Raw genomic sequence first — 25,347 nt, forward strand, 5'->3', positions numbered from 1 at the left:
GTTTTCCCACACCGAGCCGGTATAAACCGAAGAGAAACCGCCCGTTTTTTTATTAAGTTCGGTTTATTTTTTTATAGATCGGTTTTATTTTTAGGGTTCGTTAATTAGCGAACGTTCACCCGATCTTCTCTGCTCGCGAACGAATTCATTCGTTAATCTCTGTTAGCGGACGTTCGTCCGATAGATTTTTCTTTTTAGTTTTATTTTCGGCCAGGGACCTATCCGTAATTACTTTTATTGCAGATTAGTCCCTGATCTTCAAACCTTCGCTACTTTTTGCTCGTTTGTCCAAATCCAGTGAAACCAACGCCAAAATCTTCATCTCGTTCCCCTCTGCCCAGATAATCAACATGAACATGATTTTGGAAATTTAAAATTTGGTTTCAAGCAGATTTGATTTTGAACTTCGTTTGATCGTAGTTTGAGTTTCGTAACTCCGATTTGATTGATTCTTTTTGCAAATCGAAACTCTTCACTTGAACTTTCAGTTTAGATCTTTTCTTTTCGGTTTTACCTTTGCATCATATGCTTGAGTGCTTATGTATGCTATTGTTTGTTCACGATAGAGTTTCCGGAGTGCGAGGCTTGCTACTACGAAGCTCTAGGGTTTTCCGATCGTCAGCAAGGCAAGTAACACTTTGATAATATCCCTTTACTACCCAGTTTTTTTCATGCATTAGTTTTAACCCTCAAACATTGCATGAATAGGAATTGATAACATGTGGGTATTGGGAAGTAGTTGATGAGGTAGAACCTATTGTCTTATATTCAAACCCTTGGGTGTTACTACGTTATGCTTATACCGCTATGCTATGCTCGTAGACGTGGATTGGTTTGAGAGAATTCATGAAAGATGTGAGAGTTGTTGTTAACTAAGGTTTAACTTAAGGTGGCTACTTTAATACACATCTGGGTGGATTGGTTGTGGGCACCTGGGGATATACCAGTGTTGTCCAAGGAGATCCCGGGGAACCTGTGTGATCATGCTATGGTTTGCCACCCAGGCTCAAAGGGATCATAATGTTATTCATGCTAGAAACTTTCGTGTGCAGCCACAAGCCATTATGGGCTCTGGCTTAGTTGAGTATGTTGTGTGACCTCTTTCAGTGGTAGACTAGTAGATGTAGGGGATATAGGTGGTACTGTCTACCCATCATAAAGAGTTAATGCTTCTGAAAGACTGTATCTCGGTCATCCGTTTATCAAACATCATGTAGTGCGATAAATTCAACGGAGGAGATCGAGTCTTTTGGGGAAAAGTGCACAAACTTCTACAAAGTGTATAAACTAATCATGGTTAGCCATGTCCCCGGTTATCGATATCTTGAGTATCTGGTACATGAATTATTATGTTGATCTCATCACTTTAGTTAATTAATTTGTCGGGTTATTAATTTTTAATTTTGGGAATGAGTTGGGGTTACCTTCTCAATATTTTCAACAAACTTTGTAGTTAAATAAATTATATTCCTTTATTGTAGGGAAAAATTAGCTTTATGCAAATGATAACCGTAGAGCCTCCACCTGCCATATATGCATGTAGTGAAAGCTGTTATTCTTTTCATTGCTATAGTGTTATCTTGCCAGCATATTCCATGTGCTGACCTACACGGCTGCAACGTATCATGTTGCAGAATTTTGAGACGAAGAGTAAGGTGCGCTAGGTCGTTGTCGTGCACTCAGTTTTGCCGTGGAGTTGGATGGACTCATTTATCTTCGAAGCTTCCGCAGTTATCTTATTAAGAAGGCCTTCAGCCATGTTATTGTAATGTACTCTATTTTGAGAAACTCGATGTAATAAGTGTGTGATTGAACTCTGCAATAAATCCTCGACTACTGTGTGTCAGCAATACCGATCGAGGGATGCCACTTAAGCACAGAGACTTGACCGTCTGAGGTCGGGTCGCTACAAGATGGTATCAGAGCACACGCTGACTATAGGACGCGACCACTAGGAAAAGCCACAGGATACTCTTCTCTACTCATTTCTGACTCTTCTCCATCCTACTCTATAGATGGCGGATCCAAGGAACAAATTCTCTCAACCGGATGGTGACACCCCTTTCGGATGACACTTGAAGGAAGTCACTAGGTACCTGAGCATCGGCATACCAAGCTTCACCGGGACCTACACCGCCACCCTACCTGAAGAGGAGCGCTGGTTGATATGAGTTCATGTTCCAGGAAGGATGTTCACACCAGTTACCGAGCCCATCGAGTTTTCCTCGATGCACCAACCTGGTGTTTTGGAAAGAGCATGGCCGCCCACATCACCATTGGACGCATCGGCGAGGTATACAACAAGGATCTTAAGGACACCATCTACCAGATATGTGGACGCCGAGATGAGTAATGGGAGATGATCTGCACCAGGAAGGACAAATCCATTGCAGCCTACATACAGGAATTAAATCAGCACATTTGTTTTCAGGAGAACCAAATGTGCGCCAATATGATAGTCATGGAGCGAGAAGAGGAACTCAAGTCTACACGTGATGGATATGAAGAAGAAATTGCAGTACTACTGGAGAAGAATGAAGACCTGAAGAAGAAGCTAGGAATATTCATGGGTGATCCTGAAGGAAATATGCCCTAGAGGCAATAATAAAGTTATTATTTATTTCCTTATATCATGATAAATGTTTATTATTCATGCTAGAATTGTATTAACCGGAAACATAATACTTGTGTGAATACATAGACAAACAGAGTGTCACTAGTATGCCTCTACTTGACTAGCTCGTTGATCAAAGATGGTTATGTTTCCTAGCCATAGACATGAGTTGTCATTTGATTAACAGGATCACATCATTAGGAGAATGATGTGATTGACTTGACCCATTCCGTTAGCTTAGCACTTGATCGTTTAGTATTCTGCTATTGCTTTCTTCATGACTTATACAAGTTCCTATGACTATGAGATTATGCAACTCCCGTTTACCGAAGGAACACTTTGTGTGCTACCAAACGTCACAACGTAACTGGGTGATTATAAAGGTTCTCTACTGGTGTCTCCGAAGGTACTTGTTGGGTTGGCGTATTTCGAGATTAGGATTTGCACTCCGATTGTCGGAGAGGTATCTCTGGGCCCACTCGGTAATACACATCACTATAAGCCTTGCAAGCATTGTAACTAATGAGTTAGTTGTAGGATGATGTATTACGGAACGAGTAAAGAGAGTTGCCGGTAACGAGATTGAACTAGGTATTGAGATACCGACGATCGAATCTCGGGCAAGTAACATACCGATGACAAAAGGGAACAACGTATGTTGTTATGCGGTTTGACCGATAAAGATCTTCGTAGAATATGTGGGAGCCAATATGAGCATCCAGGTTCCGCTATTGGTTATTGACCGAAGACGTGTCTCGGTCATGTCTACATAGTTCTCGAACCCGTAGGGTCCGCACGCTTAAAGTTCGATGACGGTTATATTATGAGTTTATGTGTTTTGATGTACCGAAGGTAGTTTGGAGTCCCGGATGTGATCACGGACATGACGAGGAGTCTCGAAATGGTCGAGACATAAAGATCGATATATTGGACGACTATATTTGGACACCGGAATGGTCCCGAGTGAGATCGGGATAATACCGGAGCACCGGGAGGTTATCGGAACCCCCCGCGAGGTATATGGGCCTTAATGGGCTTTAGTGGAAAGGAGGGGAAAGGAGCAAGGGAGGGGGCGCGCCCCCCCAAGCCCAATCCGAATTGGGAAGGGGGCGGCTCCCCCTTTCCTCCCTCCCTCCTTCCTCTTCCTTCCCTCTCCCTCTCCAAATAGGAAAAGGAGGAGTCCTACTCCCGGTGGGAGTAGGACTCCCCCCTTGGGGGTGCCTCCTCCCCTTGGCCGGCCCACTCCTCCCCCCTTTATATACGGAGGAGGGGGGCACCCCATAGACACAACAATTGATCTCTTGATCTCTTAGCCGTGTGCGGTGCCCCCTCCACCATAATCCACCTCGATCATATCGTAGCGGTGCTTAGGCGAAGCCCTGCGTCGGTAGCAACATCATCACCGTCACCACGCCGTCGTGCTGATGGAACTGTCCCTCAAAGCTCAGCTGGATCGGAGTTCGAGGGACGTCAACGAGTTGAACGTGTGCAGAACTCGGAGGTGTCGTACGTTCGGTACTTGATCGGTCGGATCATGAAGACGTACGACTACATCAACCGCGTTGTGCTAACGCTTCCGCTTTCGGTCTACGAGGGTACGTGGACACACTCTCCCCTTTCGTTGCTATGCATCACCATGATCTTGCGTGTGCGTAGGATTTTTTTTGAAATTACTACGTTCCCCAACAGATCCTACACCTGGAGAGGACATTCATTCTGATGACTACATCATACTAGACGACACCGACTCCGACCCCGACAACGATGATGATTATGAAGACGAAGCTGGAGCAGATATCATGGAGTCATCCACCGATCAAAATTTCTAGTCGACCACCATATTCTCATTAGTATTCTCCCATGTATATAGTAATAGCCCGCGAGCTTTGTAATGGTAGCTTAGACCGATTGTATGATCTTGTTTGAATTGAGTGGTGTGAAATGAATGTGTTTGTCTCATGTGCATATGGGTAGTGATCTCTCTTTAGACCTCACTCTATTCTGTTCTCACCCCTCTAAACCTATCAGATGCCTCCGAGACGCGACCCCGCATTTGCTTTCCCACCGGAGCTCACCCAGTTGATCCAACAGAAGAATGCCTTGATGCAGTTGCTAGTCCATAACCAAGGCAGCAAGAACAACAACAACAACAACAACAACAACCCACCGCCACCACCTCCAGTGGACAACCTAGCCCGTTTCCTAAGGTTGAATCTGCCGGTGTTCTGTAGTAGCACCGAGCCGATTGTTGCAGATGACTAGCTCCACAAGATTGGAAGGGAGCTGACCAGCGCAGGTTGCACAGATGCTGAGAAGGTGTGTTTCACCGCACATCAACTGGATGGACCCGCAGCCTCATGGTGGGAGAATTAAACAACCACTTTCCCCGTGGCCAATGTCACTTGGGGTCAGTTTCAGGAAGCATTCCGCACTGCACATGTCTCAGCTGCAGCTATGAGTATGAAGAAGCGTGAGTTTCGCAACTTGCGCCAGGGGAACCGTACTATGGCACATTACCTTGATGAGTTCAGCAAGTTAGCTCGCTATGCCCCAGATGTTGTGGCCACATATGCCGCAAAGTAGGAGAAGTTTATGGAGGGGTTGAATGACGAGCTGAGTATGCAGTTGATGGTGGCAACATTCGCCAACTACCAGGAGTTGGTAGATAGGGCCCTCATGATTGAAGGCAAGCAGCAGCAGATTGAGAACTGCAAACGGAAGTTTGGACAAGGGAAGTACAACTCTGGAGCTCAACAGAAGCTTCGTTTTACTCCGAACTCGGGAGGACATACCCATCATAACCATGGAGGCCACACTCACAATGGAGGGTGAACCACATCAACGTGGAGGTCAGGTGAACCACATCAACGTGGAAGAAGTTGAAGAGCAGCCTAACGCAGTGATTGGTAAGTTTTTGATTAAGTCATTTACCGCTCTCGTTCTTTTTGACACTGGTGCATTGCATTCATACATATCAAGGGGGTTTGTGGACAAGTTTAAATTGCCAACCTTAGCCCTTAGGTCACCCATGTTAGTAAGCTCGCCAGGAGCGGAGTATATGGCCAGCCGATGGTGTGATCGGTTACCATTAACCATTGGTAGCCATGTTTTTCCCTCAGACCTAATAATTTTGGAGTCACAAGGATTGGATATAATACTAGGTATGGATTGGTTATCGAAGTATGGTGGAAACATCGACTGTGCTAGTAAGTCGATACTACTTACCACCCCTGAGGGACAAAGAATCAAGTATGTATCTAGGCATGCGCCAAGAAGGACTCAAGTGAATTCACTTTCCGGAGTTGTTCAGGAAGAAGTGACGATGCCGGTGTCGGTGTCGCTAGCGATAGGAGGGAGTGGGTCATCGATGACCACCACTTCGCTAGGGAAGGCATCGGTGGAGGCTGCATCGGAGTCGATGAGCATCTCGAAGGGCTCGATGAAGGGGTCGACAAAGCCAACGGACTCCACGTCGGAGGCGGGCCCGTCGGAGATGCCGAGGTTGTCGAGGAGGTTGATGAGATAGCTTGCGGGGCAGGATACTCCCGCATCGGGTGCGGGCTCGTCGGAGAGACCGATCTTGCCGACGAGGTTGGCGAGGCAGCTCGCAGAGCAAGCTTCTCCCGCATCGAGTGGCGCGTTGGTGCAAGCGCTAGCGGGCGCGCCGGGCTGGCTGATCAGGCCGGCCGCGACATGCTCGCCGGAGAGGAAAAGGGTTCACGTCCAGAACATATCTCCGGCCGATGGTGCACTTTGCCCCACGGTGGGCGCCAACTGTCGGGGTATTCTTGCAACAGATGCCAGGGGTTGGCTTATCATGGATGGGGACATCATGACGTCGTCGGGCCCTGGAAGCGGGAATGGGCGAGAGCTCGATCACACACGAGACTTACCCAGGTTCGGGGCTCTCCGAGGAGATAACACCCCTAGTCCTGCTCTGCGGGGTCTCTGCATGATGACTAAGATCAAATGGTGGCTACAAGCTTGCTCCTTGAGCTGTATCCCTGGAGGAAGAACAAGCGCAAGGGTAGCTCTCTTGCTTCTCCTAGCTATGGTGTGTTTGAGGGGCGTGGGTGCTGAACCCTTTGCATGGGTGAGACTGGGGGTTTATATAGGCCAACCCCCCAGGGGTACAATGGTAATATGACCGGGTGTAGGACCCGGACGTCAGTGTCTAAGGGCGTCGGGGTTCTCGCCGGCTACTAGGGCCCACCGCCTGGTGGGTCCAGCCAGCTGCCGAGAAACTGGCCGACAGGTAGGGCCCGCCGCCTGCATGCCACACTGATTGCCTTTTGTTGGAGCCTCGCCCTTGATGACGAAGGCTTTGTCGGGAGTGGCATGGATATAGTCCCGCCGCCTGGTCTGCGCTCACTGTAGCCATGCTCCGTCTTGTCGGTGTAATGGCACATCGACTCCGGGAGGAGGGAAGGGCCGGCTGCTGGAGACCGGCCGGCCCTTGAGCCCGCCTTCTTGGGGGGCACCGTCTTCTAGTTGCTCACGGATAGGCAGGGCCCGCCGCTTGCAGGCTGTACCAACCGCCCGTCGTGGGAGCCTGGCCCTTGCTGACGAGGGCCATGTCATGCGCCGCATGGCTACAGTGCCGCGCCGGGCGGGTAAGTGACTGCTTGGTCAGCCCGCACTGTAGCCACACTCCTCCGTGATCCGGGGGATGGGGAGGCCCTGTAGCGACGCCTCGTCTCATCGTAATGAATGGGTGCGGACTCCGAGGGGAGGAGGGGCCGTCTGCTAGAAGCCCCCCCCCCCCCGAGGCCGCCTTCTAAGAGCGCACCGTCTTCTGGGAGACGGCCACATGGGCCAGCCGGCCCAAGGAGCCGGCCGCATGTCCGGAAGGTGCGAGGGGCTTTGCTAGCCCTGATGTCTTGAAATGCTAAGGGCTGTGGATGAGGCTACCCGTGGTCAATCCCTCCGACAACCGGCAGCTAGAATTCTGGACCGGAAAGGAGCAAATCTGAGACCTATTCTGCACAACTCCAAATGTCCTGAAACCTTATGGAGAATTATTTTGCAATATATAAAAAATATTGGGCAAAGAAGTTACAGAAGGGGACACACTAGGTGGCCACAAGCCTGGGACGCGCCCCAGGGCTTATGGGCCCCCTGGCCATCGTCTGGTGCCCATATTCTCCTATATCAAGGGTTTTGACCTAGAAAAAAATTAGAAGAGAGCTTTCGGGACGAAGCGCCGCCGTCTCGAAGTGGAACCTGGGCAGAAGCAATCTAGGGCTCCGGCGGAGCTATTCTGTCGAGGAAACTTCCCTCTGGGAGGGGGAAATCGAAGCCATCGTCATCACCAATGATCCTCTCATCGAGGGAGGGCCAATCTTCATCATCTTCACCAGCACCATCTCCTCTCAAACCCTAGTTCATCTCTTGTATTCAATCTTTGTCCCAAAATCTTAGATTGGTACATGTGGGTTGCTAGTAGTGTTGATTACTCTTCGTAGTTGATGCTAGTTGGTTTATTTGGTGGAAGATCATATGTTCAGATCCTTAATGATATTCAATACCCCTCTGATCTTGAACATGAACATGCTTTGTGAGTAGTTACATTTGTTCCTGAGGACATGGGAGAAATCTTGATATAAGTAATCATGTGAATTTGGTATTCGTTCGATATTTTGATGAGATGTATGTTGTGTTTCCTCTACTGGTGTTATGTGAATGTCGACTAAATGACACTTCACCATGATTTGGGCCTAGGGGAAGGCATTGGGAAGTAATAAGTAGATGATGGGTTGCTAGAGTGACAGAAGCTTAAACCCTAGTTTATGTGTTTCATGCTATGGTTAGATTTATCTTAATTATTCTTTCATAGTTGTGGATGCTTGCGAGAGGGGTTAATCATAAGTGGGAGGCTTGTCCTAGTAAGGAAAACACCCAAGCACCGGTCCAGCCACATATCAAATTATCAAAGGAACGAACGCGAATCATATGAGCATGATGAAAACTAACTTGACAATAATTCCCATGTGTCCTCGGGAGCGCTTTGCTTTATATAAGAGTTTGTCCAGGCTTATCCTTTGCTATAAAAGGATTGGGCCACCTTGCTGCACCTTTTCTACACTTGTTACTTGTTACCCATTACGAATTATCTTACCACATAACTATCTGTTACCGATAATTTCAGTGCCTGCAGAAAAATACCTTGTTGAAAACCGCTTGTCATTTCCTTCTGCTCCTCATTGGGTTCGACACACTTACTTATCGAAAGGACTACGATTGATCCCCTATACTTATGGGTCATCAAATATCTTGTGTGCAGTTCTATCTCCTGCATGATGTCCTCCGTAGGCTTCGGAGTGGCATTTCCATAGGATTTGTTCCTGTTCATGCTCAGGTACACAATGTCTAATAATACCATCTACTCCTTCTTTATAAAGATGTGGTTCATCCCAAAAGTAATGTCTTAAATCATAGATTTTTTTCTTTTGTTGGTATGTGAACTAGGTGGTATAAATTTAGCAACAATATAGTTAGCATAGTCTACATACCAAGGAGTTTTATGAGAAGCATTTATGATAGCTAGTTGTTCATCTGGAAGCTTTCATCAATGGGCAGTGGCTCATCAAGAATATTTTCTAACCTAGACAAGTTATCAGCTACGGGGCTCTCAGCTCCCTTCCTATCAGTAATATGTAAGTCAAATTCTTGTAGCAAGAGAACCCACGTAATAAGTCTAGGTTTAGCATCTTTCTTTTCCATAAGGTACTTAATAACAGCATCATCGGTGTGAACAATTACTTTAGAATTAACAATGTAAGATCTGAATTTATCACAAGCAAACACAACTGCTAAATATTATTTTGTAGTAGTAGCATAATTTCTTTGGGCACTGTCTATAGTTTACTAGCATAATGGATAACATTTAGTTTCTTATCAACTCTTTGTCCTAGAACAACACCAATAACATAATCACTAGCATAACACATAATTTCAAAAGGTCAGTTCCAATCAGGTGGTTGAACAATAGGTGTAGAAGTTAAGGCTTTCTTAAGTGTTTCGAAGGCTTCTACACAATCATCATAAAAAATGGAACATCCTTTTGCAAGAGATTAGTAAGAGGCCTAGAAATTTTAGAGAAGTCTTTAACAAACCTCCTATAGAAACCAACATGACAAAGGAAACTACAAATACCTTTAATGTCTTTAGGACATTGCATTTTTAGTAACCTGAGTATATCCAAATAGCAGCACCCATAAGATCATCAAGAGTATATCCAATAGCAGCACAGTGCTTCATCAGAATTTTTAGTAATCTCTTTTCTTCATGTTCTATAAGGTTAGCACTAATAATAACAGGATATATCTTTTTTTCATCAAGATAAGCATATTTCAAAGTGTCAGGAAATTGCTTTAATTCAAACACATGATCACCTTTAGGTGGAGGAGGACCTCCTAGAGTTTCAACAGGCAAATTGTGCTTAAGGATAGGTTGTTGTTCAAAGAATATTTTATCTATTTCATTTCTTTCATGCAAGTGCATATCATTTTCATGGTCTAGCAAATATTGTTCTAGTGGATCAGTAGGAGGTACGACGATAGAAGCAAGACCAATTATTTCATCCTTACTAGGTAACTCTTTATCATGAGGTTGTCTTTGAAACTTAGAGTAATTAAACTCATGAGACACATCACCAAAATTAACACTGACCGTTTCTCTATGACAACCTATCTTAGCATCAACATCGTTCATCAAAGGTCTACCGAATATTATGGGACAAAAATCATTTTGTGGAGAACCAAGAACTAGAAAATCAGTGGGGTATTTTATTTTCCCACACAAGACTTCAACATCTCAAACAATCCCAAGTGGTGTGATGGTGTCCCTATTTGCAAGCTTAATGGTGACATCAATATCTTGTATTTTAGCAGGTGCTACATCATTCATAATTTCTTAATATAAGGTAAAAAGAAGAACACTCACACTAGCACCCAAATCACATAAACCATGATTGCAATGATCTCCTATTCTAGCTGAGACAACATGCATGCCAACAACAGGCTTATTCTTATCTTTAGTATCAGGTTTGGAAATTCTAGCAGCTTCATCACAAAAATAAATAACATGCCCATCAATATTATCGACCAAGAGATCTTTGACCATAGCAACACTAGGTTCTACTTTAATTTGTTCAGAGGGTCGAGGTACTTTAATATTAGTTCTGTTAACCACCGTTGAAACCTTAGCATGTTCCTTTATCCTAACAGGGAAAGGTGGTTTTTCAATATAAGCAGTAGGCACAACTGGATCAACATTGTAAATGATAGTTTCATCCTTAACTATAATTGGTTCCTCAATAATTTCTTTAATAGGGGGATGATATTTAAACCACTTCCCCTTAGGGAGATCAACATGAGTAGAAAATGATTCACAAAAGGAAGCTGCTATCTCACACTCAAGTACATATTTAGTGCTAAACTTGTGAAAAACATCGGTATCCATAAAAGTTTTAACACAATCAAACTCAAGTTTTATACCTGACTCCTTTCCTTTGTCGAGTTCCCAATATTCAGAGTTGCGTTTAATTCTTTCCAAGAGATCATCTGAATTCAACAATCCTCTTCATAAAAGAACCAGTGCAAGAAGTATCGAACATGGATCGATCATTATGAGAAAGCCGAGCATAAAAATTATGTATAATAATTTCTCTTGAGAGATCATGATTGGGGCATGAATATAACATTGACTTCAGCCTCCCCCAAGCTTGAGCGATACTTTCTCATTCATGAGGCCAAAAATTATATATATAATTCCGATCACGATGAACTAGATGCATATGATAGAACTTTCGGTGAAATTCCATTTTCAATCGGTTCCATTTCCAAGCTCCAATATCATCACACACTGGTACCGTAACATGTTATACAAACGGTTTTTAACCCCTTTCTGCGACGGCATTCCGAACCATCATCGAGTGAGTGTGTGCGATAGGGGGGTCCTTCCCACGCGACCCAAAAACCATCTAGGATAGACGAGCGGCTATTGACGATCGCCATAGAATAAATGTATGAGATGTTGCCCCAGTCCCACATGTTATGTCTCGATGTTACGTTTCTGATCCGAGAGACATCCGAAACGATTACGCTGCTATAGTCATGGGAAACAGGTGGACATCAAAAACATTTATCTACCGACGTGTTTGCGATATATAGGTACGTTATCGCACACCGTTCAAGAATGTAAAATGTGTGCGGTGCCTCTACTAATGCCAACGTGTCCATTTTCATAACTGTGTGCGATAGGTATTCCTATCACACACGCACATAGGTTTGAAATGTTTGCCGTATTACCATGAATCGCACACGCATATGAGACGAAACCGTGTGTGCGTCCGCCGGGCATCAGAAACGTTTTATATCAAAGTACCATCTGTTCTCTATTTTTCATCGCACATGTTGTTTTCTTTCTAACCATGTGCACATTATTTTATTCGCTCATGTTTAATTTTATTTTTCCCTATAATTTATTGTTCGAATAGGAAATTTAGAAATATGACACGTGGAATTCAAATTCTCAGCACAATGGTTCAACAACCAATCCATAAATAAAATTCTCAGTACAATATGTTCATCAATTACAGGATTAGGAAGCAATTAACTATGATGAACCACAATATTTAGAGGCGGTAAAGGTGAAGAGACAAGTGTAAATTATTTTAGCTGCCGATGGTGTTGAATAAGCGGAATGCCCATAATGCGCCCTGCTGCATGCCATAGGCACGCACAACTTTTGTCCAACCCCTTGTGACGATCGCCCGCCCATCCTTCACCGCCTTCAGGAAGACTTCTAGAGCATTACCATGGTAGCATCAATTATATACTTCAACCTTAGTTGCTGATACGTCTCCAACGTATCTATAATTTATGAAGTATTCCTGCTGTTATATTATCATTCTTGGATGTTTTACAATCATTTTACAACAACTTTATATCATTTTTTGGACTAACCTATTGACATAGTGCCCAGTGTGAGTTGTTGTTTTTTGCTTGTTTTTTACATCTCAGAAAATCAATACCAAACGGAGGCCAAATGCAGTGAAACTTTTTAGAGAATTTTTATGGACCTAAAGACACAACTTGGGCCAAAGAAGTACTAGGGGGGTGCCCCGAGGGGGGCACAACCCACCTGTGCGCGCCTGGGGGCCCAGGCATGCCCTGGTGGGTTGTGCCCACCTCGGTGGCCTCCCGCACCGCCTCTTCGCCCTATAAATTCCAAATATTCCAAAAACCCTAGGGGAGTCGCTAGATCAGAAGTTTCACTGTCGCAAACCTTTGTAGCCACGAAAAACCAATCTAGACCCTGTTCTGACACTCCGCCGGAGGGGGAAATCATCACCGGTAGCCATCTTCATCATCCCGGAGGCCACCATGATAAGGAGGGAGTAAGTAGTCCACCCTCGGGGTTGAGGGTTTGTACCAGTAGCTATGTGTTTAATCTCTCTCTCTCTCTCTCGTGTTCTTGAGATGTCACGATCTTGATGTAGCGCGGGCTTTGTTAATATTGTTGGATCATATGGTGTTTTCCCCTCTCTATCTTGTTGTGAATTGAGTTTTCCCTTTGAGATTTTGTTCTTATCGGATTGAATACTTTTATGGATTTGAGAACACTTGATGTATGTCTTGCTATGAATACCCGTGGTGACAATGGGGTATCATATCGATTCACTTGATATGTGTTTTGGCACTCAACTCGTGGATTCCCGAGGTGACATTGGGGTAATCTATGCATAGGGGTTGATGCACGTTCTCGTCTTTGTTTCTTCGGTAGAAATCTTGGGGCACTCACTACAAAAAAATACACTTCCGTGATGATACGTGTTTGTCATAGTAGGTCATGTTTTCTATCATGCATGTATATCCATGACGATTTTATGACAGGATCAAGATAGTCATACCTGTGATGTCATACAAGTGTTCCATGACATTACCAAATTTATCGTCACGGAAGTGTCAACTTCCATGACGATAAATCCTGCCTCATAGAATTGCTTTCATCAAGGGTAACCGACACGTGGCATCCACCGTAAGGGGTCGCCGTTAAGCTATCGGGTTCCGATTTGGATCCGATAACCCGTTAACAGCCCCGACCAATGGGGATTTTCCACGTGTAAAATTCTCATTCGCTGGAGGGTTGACGTGTCGGCTTAGCGTTGGGACAGATGTCATCGACTCATAGTACGGGAGGCACCTATGATACGTCGGCACGTGGCAAGGCCCAACAGTGGCCCATTCCGGTGAAAAAGGTCGGCCCAGTAAAAATTAGCAGGCCGGCCCATATAAGGCCTACTTGTGTTAGGTCCATTTAAGCCCACGGCCCATACGAGATGTGCCAATTCGGCCCGTCAACAGCCCGTTAACGATTTGACACCATTGCACCCATCGTCAGTTCGAGCTCGTTAACAGCCCGCTATATATTTGGGCTCAATATTGGCCCGATGTGGTTTCGGCCTGCTAACGGCCCATTCAAGGGATGGGCCAATTTTCAGGATGTACGTCCTTCTGCCTTTTAGCGACACATTTAAGTGTTGGGCCAATTTCCGGCCCGGTGTGTCTTTCAGCCTGTTGACGGCCCATAAATGAGTTGGCCATTTGCAGTCGGACCTGAGTTTTGGCCTTTTAATTGCCCGTGCTCTTCATGGTCCAATACCAGCTCGATTTCTCTTTCGACCTACTAAAGGCCCACAACACAGTTGGGCCATATACAGTATGACCTGACTTTCGGCCTCTTAGTTGCCCATGCTCTTCATGGTCCAATACGAGCCCGCTGTCTCTTTCGGCCTGCTAAAGGCCCACAGTATAGTTGGGCCATATGTAGCCCGACCTTAGTATCGGCCTGTTAACGGCCCGTGAAATCAAATGGGCCCACCTGTTGCCCGCTTCGATGTCAGCCAGTTAACGACCCGGGAGGTAACAGGGCCGACCATTAACTTTCAGCCTGGTAATGGGCCATTAACTTAATGGGCCCACTAAAGATTCGAACATGTCTGTAGGCCCAATTAGATAATTTGAGCCCATTATGACAAGCAATTATGCACAGGACCAAAATCGATCAATCAAAGGCCTATGAGAATGTTGACCCCTGCGAGCCCATTAGGGAAGCTCATTAAGGGTAGTGGGTTGCTTCCTTCATATAGGGCCCACGACTGTTCGTGCTAACTAATAATTTCACTGCTTTTTTAGCTTCCTAGCGACCATTTAGGTGGAATGTGAGGCGCGCTAAGCAAAGGTACGGCATACAGGGAAAAACATTGCACATCCAGCATATATTACAGGAAATTACATCCACTGGGCAATCAAAGATTGATGCCAGTGCAAATAAATGAACATAACCTAACGATCTACATCGTCACAATCTGCAACCTCAGCGCGGATGACACCCATAAGCATGTGGGCAAGTTCTTCCTGCTTTGCTACACTATCTCTGAAAACATAGATCAGTTGTTGCTGCGCAAGAATGTGCACCTCTAATTCCTCCACCATTTCCATCATTACTTCAGCCAGTAATTGGTTCAAAAACATATATTTTTTCCGTTGCATTCGAGATGGAGGAAACTGAACAGATTCAGATGGCGATTTTGGCAGGCTTGTATTATTGATAGTGGAGAGTGTCTCGACCACTACATCATAACATAAATTAGGAGGGGAACCGAACAGATTAATCAAGAGTTATTGCCATATTACCTGGCCTAGATTTATTGGAAAGAAACAATGGGGTTGCCTTGTTGTTTTTAGAGTTTGTCTTCTTATGTTCAGCAGCCTGCACCAAATTAACACACTAGCATTGCTATCATTGGCCAGGTTAGATAATAGGAAAGCAACATCGACACAACGAACGTTTGGGCAACCAGACCACACCAGCCAACACAAAATTAACACAAGATGGCACAGCTATCATTAGCCAGGTAAGGTAATACGAAAGCAACATTGACACAATGAATGAATGGGCAACCAGAGCAACACTACAATTCAGTAATGTGCATGATACGAGATAGTACACTCATGCAGCTCAGTATGCAAAACTACCAAGCAGTTTTCCTTACAAAAATCAACATTGTTGCCTTTAATTATACATTTTGCTACAACTAAATTTAGATCAGATAAAGGTTGGATTCACGCCGATTAACAAAATACATGCTGATGTAAAAATATAGTGATATACAACAGGTACTTACATCAACATTGGAGCATAGAGAATTTCCGCAAGATAGTTTCCTTGAATACGATCCTAGTGCAGAAAGTCTTCTATCCTTTAAGCTTATTTTCTAAAAGATAGATGGTTAAGAAACATGTAGAAAATATGATCAGAATGCTATAAATTTCATGATGCGAGGATATGCACATGCTTCTTAGAATGGAGTTGACATATTTTTGCTGGACTGGAGCGGACTAGTTCTTTGGCCACTGGGATCTGCTTATTATCAGTAGGAGTTGGGTTTCTCTGTGGTGGAGCAGTATCTATGAAAACTGGAGTTGGTTTACTATCTCCTGGTGTTTGGATCTCTTGCAAAGACCTTGTTTGTAACCCTTCAGATTCTAACATAGCCGTCTTCCCCTTGCATGCCTTATAGAGGAATGGTGCGTCAATTATAAAACATGCTAGCAGGGAGATGGAATAGGTACTGAAGAATAGAAAGGCATGACATATTGACATGTATTCCCTCCATCCAGAAATAAATGGATGGGTCTAGGCGTATTTCAGTTCTAGATACATCCATTTTTATCCATTTTTGCGACATGTAATTCGGACGGAGGGAGTATGATGTAAGAGCTAGGGATACGACAGGACAACAGTGTAAAAAAACACTAGTTGAATGTAAAATTCTATGCCGGCGGAATACATACAGAAAAACACTAAGGCAACATATGCGTGTATAATTGGGAAAATAAGATGGCATTGCAACAGACCACTAGAACGACACTTCAAGGTAAAAAAAATGGTATGGTAGACAGATGAAGTACATACTGATGAATAACAATGCATAAGATATTCAGAAGCATGATGTCTAAACTAAGCAGATGGCATTGCGATAGAGTATAATGACAGTACTTGAATTTGAAAACATGTTATCATGAATGGAATAGGTACTGAAAAACAGGAAGGCATGACATATTTACATGCATGATCAGCAGGCTAAGCACATGGCATTGCAATAGAGTAGATGCACTCCAGGACATTATATGCATGTTGTACCCACATCACGAGCCAAGTTAGAGCAAGGACCTTGTGGGGTGAATAGGATTCATCATCTTTCTGCAAGTCTTCTGAAGAACTGCCTTTACATGTTCCATCATATTGGGTATCATTGACATCAAGTTTGTTGGCCGTTACATTGCTCCGTGAGGTTCTTATGGATAAATCAGTGTGTGCAATTATATCTGACATGCATGGAAGACAAGTAGTAGTTAGATTTATGTAATGAGTGCCTGTAGGAGACGACATAAATAGTAGGACTGGGGTTAACTCGCAGCAACAGGTCTCAAAAACTAAAGGGAGAACACAAATGAAAGCTACAGAATATGTATCATTTGTACTCGAGATTAACTAGATGGCACACAAAAGTATTAAAGAACAACATAGGTAATACTAGAAGTGGTATAATACTATAATCACCAGCCTGTGGGATAGCATTGGCTGATGGGTGATAACTATGGAACAGTGTTACCTAAAGAACAAGTCTCTTAGCTGAACTATGGAACATCGTTAACTCCTGAACAAGACCCGTAAGAGATCAGCATGAATATACAGTGAAATGTGATAATCTATTTTCCATGCTTAGATGAATAACAAAGCCATAAATGTTGCACACAAGTAAGATTAGGGTACAATCTATCTGGCCGCCATCCATAGGAGTGAGCATCATGTGCTGACTTGTCGATGGCCCTGCAGTTGTTGTGGCTGTCCATGTCAGGCATGCACATTCGATGCAGGGAACTGTTGAGTGGGGACTATAGCTCCCTTTTGGTGTATGCTTCCCTTGTTGGAGCAGCTGCGATGAGTCGGAAGACGGTGTGGCTGAAGATGCAGAAAACGCATAATGTTAAGAACGACACATATCTCTGATCTGAAGAAATACCCTAAGAGATCAACAGTAAGGTACGAGAGTGGTCACACGTCTGTTGCCTGAAGACTAAATTGGGGTCACACGGTTCTATTTTATTTTGGTACTGTCCGAACTATGCCAGATGGCTTGATGGTCGTCTTGTGCCTCCCTGCCGACACTGTTCAGAATCTTTCCCGAAGAGCCAGCGACCATTGGCAGAGCAGCCTACCTCCGTTGTCCGTGGCCGCGAGAGCTCCGACCAAAACCCCGCTCCCCGCCCCACCGCACTGCCGTGGTTGCACCGCCCCGGCCAATCCACAAAGACTCGCCGTCATCCAGATCCGGCGGCGGCAGTTCTTTCAACCCACGCAACTCTAAGATAGCCATCTAAGCGTTGCTTCCGTGGTGAACTTGCGCCCCCGCACCCTTACGTTAGACACCAGCCAACCGGCAGCCTAGGAGCTCCGCCGCCTCGAGGGGAGCTGCTTCCCATTTGGAATCGATTGGCCCGGAAAAAATTCAAAAAATTGACGCCTAAATAAAGTGATTTGAGATTAGGGTACGACCTATCTTGCGGCCCGATGAAGTAGGCAGCTCCAGATGCCGAGTCGGTGAGGCCGGCGTGCTTGCGGTGGCTACCGGGGCAGGAAAGCAGAGATGTCGCGACGGTCGACGGCTATGGGGAAGCAGCGCCGGGTCCCTAGACGCATCCGAAGTTGGAGCCACTCCGGCACCGTGCACAACGGCAGGGGTGAATCGGCTCAAGCACGGTTCACGCGGACGTCATCGAGGCAGCTCTAACAGCACGGAGTAAGAGGCACACGGCCCAGTGCACAACGGCAAACAGACAGCGTCTCCGGCATTGGGGAGGAGGTAAGTGGTGAATTTGGTGCTGTGGGGGCGCCATGGAGGAGGGGCTGAGGTTTCGCGGTTGGGGAGAAGGGAGCTTCCGGGGAGAAGGTGATTTGGCGCCCATGAGGTATGAATGGGGAATTGGGAGGGGGAACCATGTCTTACGGATGCATTTGTCTGAAATGTGTGTGTGTGGGGGGGGGGTACAGTTCTACCCCTTCCTTTAGGCTTCTGGGCTTGGGTTTGTGTACCGAGGGTCGGGGATAGTAGAGTAACTTTGCTTCTCCCGAATAGTGGGCGCGAGCGATTTTGTGCAAGGAGGGCGTGTTTTGAAATAGTGGGCGTGAGCGATTTCGGTTGAGGAGGGCATGTTTTGAAATAGTGGGCGCGAGCTATTTCAGGCGAGGAGGGCATGTTTTGAAATAGTCGGCGCAAGCTATTTCGGGTGAGGAGGGCGTGTTTTGAAATAGTCGGCGCGAGCAATTTCGGGCGAGGAGAGGGTGTTTCACCGCACATGGTTTATGAATTATTCGGCACATGTCATTTCTGCCGAGGAGAAGGCGGCCTTGGATGAAGTTACGAACCTACCCTCGATGTACAACGGGCCAATTGATGTGTGTCCCACATAGGCTGGTAATTTCGTGTCTCCAATTTATTTGCTCGGGTGAATTCCACCGAGGAGAGGGTGTTTAGCAGTTCGTTGAAATTTTGGGAGAACGAGCATCCGCGTCTACCTTACCAAGTCGATTCGAATCAAATTTTGAAATATTAGCTTGCCACTTCTTTTTTAGATGGAGAGATGATGCTGGGGACTAATGTGTTTTTAGATGCTCGTTGCTAACGATTTACTATATGACAAATAGTTGACCCACTCAAAAATGGGAATCAAACCCAAAATGAAATATCTCGATTCAATGAAATAGCTTGTTCACCAGGTTAAAATAGTGAACTAAATCCAAAATTGAACACCTCAATCGAGTAGCATGGTGTACAGTATTATAGTACTCCATATCTTCGTGTATCTCCTCACCTCGCTTTTCTATCTCAGAGATGCATGCGTGATATGTTTGCATAAGAAACGAACGCACACTCTCTCTCTAGTTTATCGTTTGTTGTCCTTTCTCTTTCAACCGCATACTCTTTTTGCACACTCACTCATTCTCCTTCACACGCACTTGATCTCTCTTGACTTAGGCACTCTCTTCGGTCCATAGCACATAGATTTATTGAAAAGTCAAACATCACAAAGTTTGACCATGTACGTGGAGAAAAACATTTACATCTAGAACGGCAAACATATATCATTAGATTCATCATGGGATGTAGTTTCGTATGATGTATCTTTGGTATTCTAGATATATATAATATTTGCATCAACCTGGTCAAAGTTTCCAAAGTTCGACTTCTAAAAAAATTATATGCACTGCATTATTGAGCTGATGGAATATCTCTTTCCCCCTCTCAGCTATCTGACGCAGTCGTATCGGGGCTCCTCTATCTCTCTCAAACTTTATATCTCCCTAGTTCACACATACACATATCTCGCTCGCGCTACATAGACCCATCTAACACTCTCCGCCCTTGTTCTATTTCTCTATGTGACAGGAACCCCCCCTAAGTACCATAATCGCTCACTCCATCATAGGCACACGCACTCCCCCCCTAAGTATGACTATCTCTCACTAGCCATCAGGAACACACGTATTGTCTCCTTCCATTCATCCATATGTCTATCTCGATATCTCTCGGGGTATCCTCTATCGCGCACACACCTTGTCACTCGATCTCCCACCCATGTAGTCCTATCATGATCTCCAGGGGATCTCTCTATCACAAACATACACTCTCTCCTCCCCATGTCTTCATTTTCTCCATACGTCTCTCTCGACCTCTCTCCCTTGTTTGTCAGACCTCTCTTGGCCACGTGCTAGGGGTCTTTCTCTCTCGATTGCAAACAACCACACACTATCTCCTCACCTCGCTTTCGCTGTTGAAGATGCATGTGTTATATGTTTGCATAAGACACACACACTTTTTGTCTACTTTTATCGTGTGTTGTCCATGTCTCTTTCACACACGCACACACACTTTTTCAGTCACTCTTTCTATTTCACCCACACACACACTCTCTTTCTCTCTGGTTAGGTACTCTCTCACGTCCATAAGCATATGGATGTTTTGAAAAGTCAAACCTCAGAAAAGTTTGACCAGGTATATGTTGAGAAAAACATTTACATCTGGAACGATTATTAGATTCATCACAACATGTACTTAATTCATACTATCATTTATCTTTGGTATTGTAGATATAAGTAATTTCTTTATAAACTTGGTCACAGTTTCAAAAGTTTGACTTTAAAAAAATGTAGGCACTTCATTATCGAACAGAGGGAGTAGCTCTTTCTCTCTCTCTACTATCTCTCATGGGCCTCCCCTCTCACTCGAACTCTCTATACCGAGGGATTATACAGTCACTATGTCAGCGTATAACTCCGTATATTGTTTAGTTAACCGGTCAACCAGTCCACATGCTGCCTTGTCAACTCGTGTTCTCTATCTTCGTGTGCTGGCCCATGTGGCAGTGGGTGAAAATAAGTAAACTAGAGGCCCATCTGACACGTGGTGAAGTAAACAAGGTTGAAACCACTCGGGGTAGCACCCTGCACGCTAGTAAATTGAGGGCACACTTCTTCCGCGTGAAGGACGCACTCGCGCACACTTCACCACTGCGCGGCGGCATGCACAGAAGGACGCACTCACGCACACCCAGCACACAATACACACCAGCACACGTGTACGCCGGCGTCGCCGCCGACTGAGATGGAGGGCAAGGCAGCCAACAAGCGGGGGCAGCTCGAGCCAAAAATGCATCCAGCGAGCCTGGACTTCATCAGCAGCTTCCACGATGACATGTTGCTCGTCATCATCGGCCTCCTCCCCACCAAATCTGCCGTGCGGACCACCCTGCTCTCCCGGCGGTGGCGCCCCCTCTGGCGCCGCGTCCCCCTCAACCTCACCGTCAATAGCTGCCTCTGCAACGGGGATTGCAAACGCATGGCCTTCACACCCGCATGTTCTGTACCAACTGCAAGGTACAAGCCAAGTTTGACGAGTGGTTCTTATCCCCCGCCCTAGATCAGCTCGAGGAGCTCCGCTTGGAAGCTGGACGATGTCGCTCTCTGTTGCCGTCCGCGCTCTGCCTCACCCCAACGCTGTGCCGCGCCAGCTTCAGCTCCTGCTATCTTCCCCAGATTTATGATGCGCCCGCCCTTCTTCTCCCTCAACTCAAGCAGCTCGACCTCTTCGACATTGGCATCTCGAAGAAGGCTATGGAGCACCTGCTCCGCAGCTGTACTGCGCTCGAGTACCTTCGTCTTCAGTAGATCCACGGGCTCATTAGCCTCCACATCACCTCGACGAATCTCCGATGGATTTATGTGTCTTGTTGGCCTCGCAACAAGACATCAATTGGGAAGAGATCACTCCAATTGTTCCACGTTATGGTCATTGAGAATGCGCCTTTCCTTGAGAGATTGCTTGTATCTGATCTACAAGGTCCAACAAAAATCAGGGTCACTGACGCGCCGAAATTGACAGCGTTGGTGTACTCATCTGCCAAATTCTTCGAACTCTTTATTGGATTCGTAATCATTCAGGTACAACACTCATCTTCTTCTCCGTCTTCTTGAAATTCACATTTTTAGATTTCTTCTTGATGTATTTACGAGTGTCATCCAGAAAATGATTCCCACAAGCTTGACCCAGTCTATGCGCACAGTGAAGATCTTGGCAGTAAAATCTATCGACCCAAATCTGGATCAAGTTGTTGGATTCCTTACATGCTTTCCGTGCACGGAGAAGCTACTCATCTAGGTGAAACTTCTTTCCTATTAGTAAACGATAATCACAACGTAGCTCAATTTTGTGTATTGTTCAAAACTGCATCTACGCACTGCACCGAAAGAAATGTTTTTAGTATTTTTTCTCACGTGATCACCTGCATCGTTTTTTTGTTGTACTACTATAGTAGCCTAGGCTAGTCATAGTGGCAAGTAACTTAGACTAGTAACTCTATGGTTACCCTAAGAGCAAGTACTACCTCCGTCCTTGTTTACTCTTCCTATTTTGTAGTATCAAAGTTTGACCATAGATTTAACTGAAACAATGTTAGTGCATCTCACTAAAAATTATATCGTTAGATTCGTATTTGAACATAATTTCAAAGGATATAGTTTTTGGTGACATGCATTGGTTTTTTCTTAGGTAAATCTATGGTCAAAATTGTACACTAAATATGAGGTACTCCCTCCATTTTTATATACAAGGCCACAAACTCATATTACAGGTACCAATGTAAAATTTAATGCATATTTTGCAAGTCAACTTTTCTTTTTGTTTAGGGGAATCATTAATACGTCACATTCATGCAAGGAAACTGAGTGGAGGAAGTATCTAGTGTCATTATGAATGCACGCATGCAAGCATTAAATAGGTTGCTAGTAGGAGAAAATATCATTAATTCTTTTCTCGATTACTATTGGTGGCCTTGTATAGATGCAAAATGTATATTCCATAGTGGCCTTGTATAGGTAAATGGAGGGAGTAGTACAAAAGTGGGCTATAACGGCCCTCCACTATGTAGGCCAAAACACGTGCCAAAGTCACTTATGATGCATTTGGCATCGATGCCCCTCCATTGCTCACCTGGTGCCCCAATCTGGATCACCTACTTTGCTCTGGTGCCAAATTAACTCACACAATGAAAAAACACTTGCGTGGGAGAGGGAGAGGACTGAGGCAATACAAAAAACTTGTTTGGGAGAGTGAGAGGCTGGTGTAGTTGGTTTGATTGATTTGTTTATACATGTGGGTCTGTGTGCACAGCGGTGCCAACTCTCTCACATCGCTAGAGCGGTGCCAAAATCTTTTGATTTGACATCGATGCGTATTATGTGGCATACTTGTGAGAAATATGGTATCGGCCACATGGTGGAAGGCAACAAATGCCCAAGCTCTTCACGTGCTCCTAGGTAAATGAGAGGAAAGAGAAAGAGAGAGAGAGAGTGAAAAAATATTACTAGCCAGCCAACCCTATCGTATGAGAGAATGATATTGGTACCTCTTGATGACACGACAATCTTATACAGCCAGCTGCTCTAATATGTTCTCATCTTTTGCAGATAAAAAAAGACCCGAAAGTGAAAAATGTGTTGCACTATAACAATCTCATCGAATGCCTTGTTCTCCATCTTACAGAAATTGATTTGATCGACTACCGAGGCAGCACATCTGAGATTAAATTGGCCAGGTTCTTTGTTCTGGAGGCAAGTGTGCTCAAGGTAATGAGGTCTGGTGTTCTCTGGCGCAACAATGAATGGCGTGTTGATTACCGCAAGCGTCTAAGCCTAAATGACAAAGTCTCCGCAGAAGTTGAATTTGTTTTTGAAACATCACGTTGCCAGAGACTCGAAAATTTATTTGCCCATTAGTGACTTGTCAGGGCGGTGGAATTTAGTTTGTACGATAATGCTGCATCCACCTAAAGTAACGAAAGTTCTTACGTAACTTCCTAGTAATTCCCTCTTCGTAGGTGCAGCATTACTCCTAACATTTGTAATATAAGTATGAAACTCGTAATATTACCGTGTCCTATTCTTGTGTTTTCAAAATCCTGCGAATCAAAGAGGTCCTGAGTTGGTGATGATGGTGTGCCTGCCATCTTTCACCAATAGCCGTCGGATCTAGATCTCATGCATAGAAAGCAAACTTCTGTAGTTTTGCAAAAGGATGCCTGCACTTGTTCCCTATTTACAAACAACTTCTTGTCTCTCACAATCAGCCTTATCTCCTCCCCACCACATCTAGAAGGCCATGGAAAAATCTGGCGCGATGGCCGCTGCCGGCGCCGTCCACCCCCAATCTTGGTGTTCCGTGCAATGCACGGGCATCTTACTCGTACTCCATATAAGAAAAGAGTAGAGATACTCATGGCAACGCACGGGAAATTATGTCGAACACGGCTAGTTGTAAGAAGGCTAGCTCTACATCCATGATTGACGGTGAGGTTGACTTTGGCCGAACACGGCGCCTACACTCCGGTGTCATCTCCGGCGCAGGGTCTTGTCACTTCACTGTGAGGAGCAGCACGTAATAATTTGAGCAACGGGTAGTACAGTACTACTACATTGGTAGTACTACTAGTAGTACTAGCACCACCGTCTGGATTTAGTAGTACTACCACGTCTGTCTGGATTTAGTATTTGATTAGCAACATCTAGTAATGCATGTCACAAAAAATATACTACTTCCTCTGTAAATAAATACATGGAGTATTGTTTTATTCATTTTTAACGTAGTTCCCGATGATATTATACACTCTCCCATCTGGTAGATGGCTAAAATCTGAAGTCTTATCAATCTGATTGTACTCAGCGAGCGCTCAGCTTGGTAAGCTAGCAACAAAAAATTGCAATCAAAGACTACTATTGTTCTCCCTCCGTACTGGTGCATTAGTCACGTTACGAAAACCAAATAATCCCAAAACTTTTAGGCGTGGTGCATTAACTACCCACCTCGTTCCCGATTTTTGCCATGAAAAAAGAAATCACCCAATAGGAGACGTGGGGTGCGTATGCATTCAATGACCTGAGACTACTTAGCACAACATTTTTGGCTACATGCATTAACATTTTATTAGTTAAATCAAAGGTCAAAACTTGGCGCAAAATGCAAAGGGGACCAATAAACCAGTGAACATAAAAGTTCTCTTGTTTCGCCCCAACTAGAGGTCCGGTGAGATGACTATACTGCACCAGCACAG

The sequence above is a fragment of the Triticum aestivum genome, chromosome 6D (assembly GCF_018294505.1).
Source record: "Triticum aestivum cultivar Chinese Spring chromosome 6D, IWGSC CS RefSeq v2.1, whole genome shotgun sequence".
Classification (NCBI taxonomy): Eukaryota; Viridiplantae; Streptophyta; class Magnoliopsida; order Poales; family Poaceae; genus Triticum; species Triticum aestivum.